General features: G+C 38.2%; 1 long non-coding RNA gene across 6 annotated transcripts; it reads left to right on the top strand.

Moving 5' to 3' along the window:
• The first annotated feature begins 851 nt into the window (after positions 1-851).
• Positions 852-7389, top strand: LOC127902942 (uncharacterized). 6 transcript variants are annotated; one of them, XR_008055588.1, is made up of 6 exons: positions 860-1077; positions 1306-1338; positions 3131-3174; positions 3277-4176; positions 4722-4808; positions 4932-7381. It is a non-coding gene; the product is annotated as an uncharacterized LOC127902942 (long non-coding RNA). The 6 variants fall into 6 exon arrangements; XR_008055586.1 differs by having other exon boundaries at positions 852-1077; positions 1306-3345; positions 3782-4176; positions 4932-7388; XR_008055584.1 differs by adding an exon at positions 4259-4290 and having other exon boundaries at positions 854-1077; positions 1306-4176; positions 4932-7389.
• The last annotated feature ends 283 nt before the right edge of the window (positions 7390-7672 follow it).

Raw genomic sequence — 7672 nt, 5'->3', positions numbered from 1 at the left:
GTGGGTTTGTGGGCTTGTGGACTTTGGGTTATGGTTAAGTTTAAATTACATTAAAGTCTTTACATTAACTTATATGTCTATCATTTGTGTAAATATTTCGATATTTTTTATTTACACCGATATTTAATATTTTATAATTTAAATTTTATAATTTATTCACTAATAATTTTAGAAAAATAAAATAAAAATTAAAATGGGGAGGGGATGGGGATTCCACCTCATTCCCATCCCTTCCCAAATAAGAAATGAGGTAAAATATTATCTCTAACCCCTTTTCTAAATAAGAAATTGGGTATAAAATTGATTATGTACCCTCTTGGAATAGGGAGAATCCCTCGGGGACTCCATTCCTATGGGAATTTCTGTCATTTCTAGTACGCTGACTTGTCATTAATTTTTAAAAATCTATTTTTAAGTACAATTAGGATCCCAATCAGGATTTTCAAATATCTTAAATTTTGAACCGAATAATAAATCATCAAAATTTATGTCCCTTTATAAAATATTTTTAAATGCCATTATTTCTTCTAAAAGTTAAGATGTACCATCAAGACTTGTGGGAAACCAAGATCACACCTATTCGCTTGGGATGAGGAAACTTTTTTACCAATGAACATGCATTGTTGTGTATATTCGGTGATAAAAATTCTAATGGTATTAAAATTGACGTCAATAAATACTAGAATAAGAATGTCGCGGGTCGTTCATTGTAGCCTATGGTAACCGACGGTGAGTAGTTTTATATTTATTTAAAAATTTAAATAAAGATTATAGAAATTTCAGATATTTATCCTATCGAATATAATTTTTTTTTTGTATTTATGGTTTCGTGAAAGGATTAAACCAGACGGGCTTAACATCAGATTATGGGGCAATGGCCTTTTGTCTTCGGCGGAATAGGCCCATAAACATATTCAAATAGCGGTTTAATAAACGTAATCAAATTTTTCGCCTCTTCCTCTCTCATCCTCTGTCAGTGCACCTCAGAAACCCGAGAAAATTGCACCACAGAACCGCTGATTTCTGAAGAGAAACCGCCGCTAATTTCTGAAGTTTTTACTCAAGTTCTGGAGTTGAGTGAGTAATTTCTTTGTTATTGAATGTCTGAAGTTTGTAATTTCTGAAGTCAATTGCTCATTTTTCATTTTTTTTGGCTGATCGTTGAAGAATTTAGTAATGGATAGAAGAAGAAATTCAGTTTGATTTTTTTTGGCTTATTTTTACTTTAAAATCTTTCATTGCATGAACACAAGCAATTGAGTTTGAATTTGAATTTGAAGTTTTAATTTTCCTTCTTTTTATCAGTACCGGATCTTTGGAAACTTCTGCCAAACCTTTGTGAGTATTTTGTAAATAATACTGTTCCTATTCCTGCTTGCATGTTGTAGCTTTTTTGTAATTTGACTATTCCTGTTCCTGATCATTACAAGATTCACTGTAAATGCTATAGTTCGACTGCAGTCATTCAAGAATAAAGAGTTCTTGAAGCCGAAGCTTATAATGGGTGTATGCATGGGTGCATAAGTATGTGCATGCCCGGTCATATAAATTATAATAATGTGTGTTTGATATATATTTCTCTAATACGCATATCAGACAATGAAGAAATTATAATAATGACTCATTGCCTTACTCGTCATATATCTATATTTCTTTAACACTTAATAATTTAGTAACGGTTTGGAAACTTTCTTTGCATCACTTCTCCAGAATTTAATTTTCCTTGTGCCAAGGCCCACAAGAAGACTTGAATTTTAGGGGAATGCTAGCCTTCCAAATCATTTTGAAGGGTAAAAACTCTCGAGCAGAATCATAATTGCACAGTTTCTCAAAATATGATTTGCAAGTATATTGTCCAGAGGTTTCCAGCTTCCATTTCCTCGTCTTCGTCCAATTCTTCAATAATGATATTTTCAATTGTCGACATTAGCATTGCAAGTTCTTCCACCTCTCTATCATTCAAATTTCTTTTAAAATCGAACTTCCAATTCCAATTCATTGTGGGTGGGGAGAAAGCCATGCTAGAGAAAATGGAGATATTCCTATAACCTATACAAGTGGGGGAATTTCTGTTGAGAGCATGTAGCTTCAAGGAATGAGTCTTGGGGAATAGTGAAGTTCAGGGAAAGTAAAGTTCAGGATCCTTAACTCATCTCAGTTATGCTTAGCTTTTAACGATTTGCACAAATCACATCCGTGTATTTTGCTAAGGTACAGGATAAGATGAGTAAAGAATCCTTGTCCATTAAATTAAACTTGTGTTGTTTTTTTATTAGGTCCACCTCTTTTTCATTCAGTACTTTGCTAAACTGGACAATTAGCACAGTTGAAAATCAAAGAATAAATAAATATATAAATGTAGGATATGGTTAGTTCATTCACAAATTCAGAAGCATTATTTTACCATGCATCTATTAGCAACTATGGAATATAGAAAAAGAATACATATCCTACTAAGCTCCATTGTTTAATATCAGACCAATGGAATAAAATGGGATAGCAGAATAGAGATTTATCAGCTAATTTCTGGTTATTTGATTTTGTCTTGCTGCTTATGTTTTTTTAATGATTTTCTGGCTATTATTTACTTTCATTCAACTTGTAAAATTTGTCATTTAACTTTAGGCCAAACTGCAAATTGTAAGGATTGTAAGTTTATGTTCGATTTGTAGTAAAATTTTTAATTCTTAGTGAAAATTATATGACTTCTATTACATGTCTTCCACCATCAGTCGAGTCCTCTTGACTCCTGAGGAAACTTAACAAAGCATTGTGGGATCTATAATTCTGGCATTATTAATATTATATGATAAAGCAATCAATATAGTTGTAATTTATAAAAGAAATGTTCTGTTTCTAATAGTCATTTATTTTAGTTTTGAGTTGAAATTTAAAAGAAATGCTCTGTTTCATTGTAGTCATTTTATTTTAGTTTTGAGTTGAAATTTAAATACATTTTTTTTATTAAATTTATTAAAATCTATTAATGCTGATTATTAATTTTGCCAGTTAGTTCTTAGCATTTTTTTTTCTGTTATTTGTATTCTCTTCATTTCAACTATGTATTCTTCTTGAAATTTTTTTCAATCAGTTATTCTTGTTCAATCTCACCATATTTATTCTTGTTCAGTGGCCAGTACACTTTTATATATAGTAGCTAATATGGCACGAAGAGTAAGCTATTTTTAAATCTAAACTATAAGCTACATTTTGCTAAATTATTTCTAGATCTAAACTATAAGATACATTTTGCTAATACCATCTTTCATTATGCAGGAAAACATTAGTTGCTTCATGAACGACTTGCTCAGCTGGAGACCGGATGCCAGAGTTAAAGAAAAAATTGTATATATACGAGTTTTTTTACCTTTTTTACAAGTAAAAGATAAATGGATAAAGATATAGACCTAGTAGCTTATCTAGTTAGGTCATATGATGTACAATCGACTTGCTCTGTTTTTCAAAATTTTTCCTTGTTTTATGTTTAGAGGATGTTTTTTTTCTTACTGGTTTGCGAATAGATGGCTGTCAATTACAGGAAAATTGATAAGTAAAGAGCAAAGTGCACAATGCTTATTTGTAAGGCAAGATGTAGGTTTTTTTGTAGGGAAATTAGTTAACATTGGCAAACTTAGAGCTCACTTTAAAGATATGCCAATGGACAGTGAAGAGTCTGTTTTGTATGCTAACCGAGCAAATATTTTATATTTGCTCGGGTCATTTTCCTTTAAAACTATAGGTACAAATATTGTTTCATTTTCTGACCTTCCTTTTTTGGAAGATTTGGGTAAGGTAAATGATTATGCTTGGGGCTCAGCAGTTTTAGCCTACCTTCTTCCATCCTTGAGGACTTTGAAAAAGAAAAAGACTGCGGATGTTGGTGGCTTTTTGTATATATTTATGGGGAGTACTAACCTCATGTTCTTTGAATTTGCTATTAGCATTTATATTATTGCAAAATCTAAATACTAATTTCTTTTAGTTCTTCTACGATTTTTTGTGTTTGAAAGGATTCCTGCAGTTAGAGAATCCTAATCCTATCTTCGTTTTGTAAGCTTTAAGCTTCAATTTCAACTAATTGTGGAGTGGGCATTCGTTTTGGCTCCTATCCACAACTGTCTGTCCAATCGGCCAAGAAAGTTGTACAGAAAGCATTTCAATAAGACAACGGCTGATGTGAGTAATTTTGATCTATGGTTTTATATTTACATTCTTTAAGAGCTTCTTTTGTAGCTTAACTTGTTCTCCCATCTTGTAGGTTTTCTAGAGGCCTTACAATCATAGGCTAAGGTCCTTCCCGGAAAATTATGCTACTCATTTGGAAATTGACTGTTCTACAGCAGCAATGCTGCATTAAAAGAATTATGCATACCTTCATCTGGAAAATGCCCTCAGGCAATTCATCTTTGCAAGGGCTGATAAATTACCTAAGTATAAAAAAGTACTTTTTTAAAATGGAGAGGGACAGAAAATAGGTTCAGATTGGAGTCAGCATTTTAATTATGTACCTCTCACGCTTTCTGCCTAATATCGTTCTCTCTTTTGATATTTGATAATTGCCTAGTTCACCAAGTTAAAGTAGGATTTATATCTCAATCTCTGCAAGTAGAACTAATTTCTTGAAATTATATTCTGCTTTTACATCTCATCTTAGATTGTCCAAGTTGTGCTGATTTTTTAAATTAATTTCTTTAATTTCCTTTTTCCTTTTATGCTTGTAGTGTTTCCGAAAGTTGATGAGCCAATTGACAGGCAAATTCCAATGGAGCTTAAAGGGAGTCGGAATCAAAATCAGAATTAGGACAAAGGTGATATCATTTAACCTAATTGTTTATGCTGATTTTTGGAATTAGAGTATGCTTTTTTCTTTGTCGCACCAATTTCCTTCAAGATATTAATTTTTTTTATTCCATTCTTTTCTCTTTTATTAGGGAACATGGTGGGTATATTTGTCCAATTGTGTACCCACCCTGGTTGTTTGACGTTCAGCTTGTTCATAACGGCAGAAACCAACATGACGGGGAGTCGACGAAGGATAGGTTGGTGTGCTTGGAGGCAATTGTGGATACATTACAGCCTGACTTGGAGAGTTTGGCTAAGAACACAAAAATCAACTCAATCGAGATGGCGAGTGTGAAGCAAACATGTGCGGAGTTTGTGAGTGAGTTTTCGGATAAGCTGAGCAAGGTGACGAAAGATGTTGCAGTACTAGTGGAGGTGCTGAAAGGTGACGACGTAAATCTTGAAAAGAAAATAGGATTGTTGAAACGTGCAGTAGGCAACACTTCGCAAGTGGAGGATAGACCTTCGAAAGTCAAGGTGCCCGAACCAAGGCTTATAACAGAACTCGAAATGCTAAAGAGTTGGAGAACTTTTTGTGGGATACAGAGCATTATTTTCGAGTTGCTTGTGTACATGAAGCAGAGCGAGTCACTATCACGAGCATGTACCTTGAGGGTGATGCTACGTTGTGGTGGCGGAGCAATCTTCAAGAGGATGTTGAAGCGCAATAACTAGTGATTAAAACTTGGGACACGCTCAAACAAGAACTGAAGAGACAGTTCTTACCGGGGAACGCTAGCTGGCTCGCGAAGGAGAGCTTGAAGAAGCTGAAGCATACCGGATCAGTGAGAGATTAGGTGAAAGAATTCAGTTTGTTGATGTTGGACAACAAGAACATGTCAAATGAGGACAAACTCTTAATTTCATGCTAGGTTTGCAGCCGTGGGCTTAAACGGAATTGCGGAGGCAAGCTGTGAGGGATTTACCAACGACGACAGCAGTAGCTGATAGCTTGGTAGATTTTAGATTCGCGAATGATTCTCCTTCCGAATCTAAGAAATCAAAGGGTGGCAAGAAGGCAATTCTTCGCGTGATGGTGGGAAGAAGAATGGCGGCTAAAACAAAGGCAAGCATGGCAATCCACAAGGAAAGAAGAGTTCGGAGTACTTCATTTGAGACGGACTACATGGGGCAAAGGATTGTTAGAAGCACGAGAAGCTAAATGCTTTGCTTAGCTTGGGGCCTTGTGTTAAGTTGTGGCGGCAACATGGGCGTGCTTTGGGGCGAGCACGAAAGCAAGGCAAGTCTGAGGAGTGAGCTGGGACGCGGCAGTAAGCATACGTTGTGGCATAGGCGCTCCAGTGGGCTGCGCGATGCCCTTCGAAAATACGGGAGTCATTTTGAAGACTCGGAGTGGCTGAAGCTCCCCTCCCCACTCCTCACAGGGCAGAGGCTATAACACACCGGCCTCAGCGCCTTCTTGGCCACGCCCCCTAGGACAGAAGTCTTGTTTTGGAACGGACCTCTGCAAGCACCTTCCCACGGAAGGCGTGAGGCCCCTTGAAAAGATGGGAGTCATTTCGGTGACTCGAAGTGGCTGAAGCTCCCCTCCCCACCCCCCACAGGCCAAAGGCTATAGCACACCGGCCTCGGCGCCTTCTTGGCCACGCCTCCTGAGATAGAAGTCTTGTTTTAGAACAGGCCTCTGCATGCACCTTCCTGCGAACGGCACGGGGCCCCTTGAAAAGATGGGAGTTGCGCGCGCTGTCCTGCGGGCGCGAGGCGCAGGGGTTCTCGAGCACAAGGCACAACAGCGTGCAAGGGCGAGCACTCGGTGCAACAGTGCGCGGGACAGTGGCTCAATTGCATGTGCAGTTTGCAGAATAACGCGAGATAGTGGCGTAATTGCATGTCGGATGCGCACAAGCGTGCAGCAGCACAAGGCATGCACGGGGTCCCAAATCATATGAAAAATAAAAGGTGTTCATGTGCAGGTTGTGCGCAGATAGTGGCAGTTGAACATGGAAGCATGATGGCTGCAACTCTTTAAAAGTGGCCTTAAAATCAAGCATGAGTGCTTAGTTTAAGTGGAGGAACATGACCTTGGATCATATGCCTAAAAATGAGAGGCAAAGAAAGTGGGCAGTGGTGGTTACTCATCGAGGAGGTGGGCAACAATGGTTACATCCCTTGATTTCTTTGAGTAGACTAAATAGGCAACAGTTGCTTGAGTCAAGGGGAAGTGGAGATGTGATCTTTAAATCTTGCTTGGTGGTGCCTAAAATTTATGGAGGGAAATTGAGATGGCCGCAAGGGTGGCGCGCCACTCAACCTTAGCAAATGGGGGTGTCATTTGCAAACTTATGTATATAAATAGTAATGGGGATGTATGTTGGGGGTTGATGCCTCCGTAAAAAGTAAAATCACTTGTATTCTTGTGGCTTATATGCATTGTTCTTTGTGTTAGTGAGAAATCTCTCTTGCATAACCTTCATTGCGAGTCTTGAATTTCTTGCGACGCATTAGCTTTCGTTGGGCATTTTTTAGTGGCTGGCTAAGCGGAGTACTTCGCCCCATCGCTGGGGCGCGGTAGCAAACGTACGCCCCTGTGCCCACGCACTTGCGAGATGTTACGTGCACTGTCCATGCATGCCCTTGCCCGTGCCATCCTACATTCCATGCGCTTATGCCACAGTGTACGCTTGCTACCGCACCCCAGCCCACGCATCATACTTCCCTTGCTTTCTTGCTCACCCCCAAGCACAAGCATGTTGTTGTCACGATTTGGCACAAGGCCCCAAGCCAAGCCAAGACAGTTGGCCATTATGACTCTCGGTAGTGACAAACCCCCTTACCCAAAAAGCGCAACGTCCTCATCAGCGGGGTACCT

Source organism: Citrus sinensis, chromosome 6, assembly GCF_022201045.2.
Source record: "Citrus sinensis cultivar Valencia sweet orange chromosome 6, DVS_A1.0, whole genome shotgun sequence".
NCBI classification, from domain to species: Eukaryota; Viridiplantae; Streptophyta; class Magnoliopsida; order Sapindales; family Rutaceae; genus Citrus; species Citrus sinensis.
This window is presented reverse-complemented; position numbering and strand designations above follow the sequence as displayed.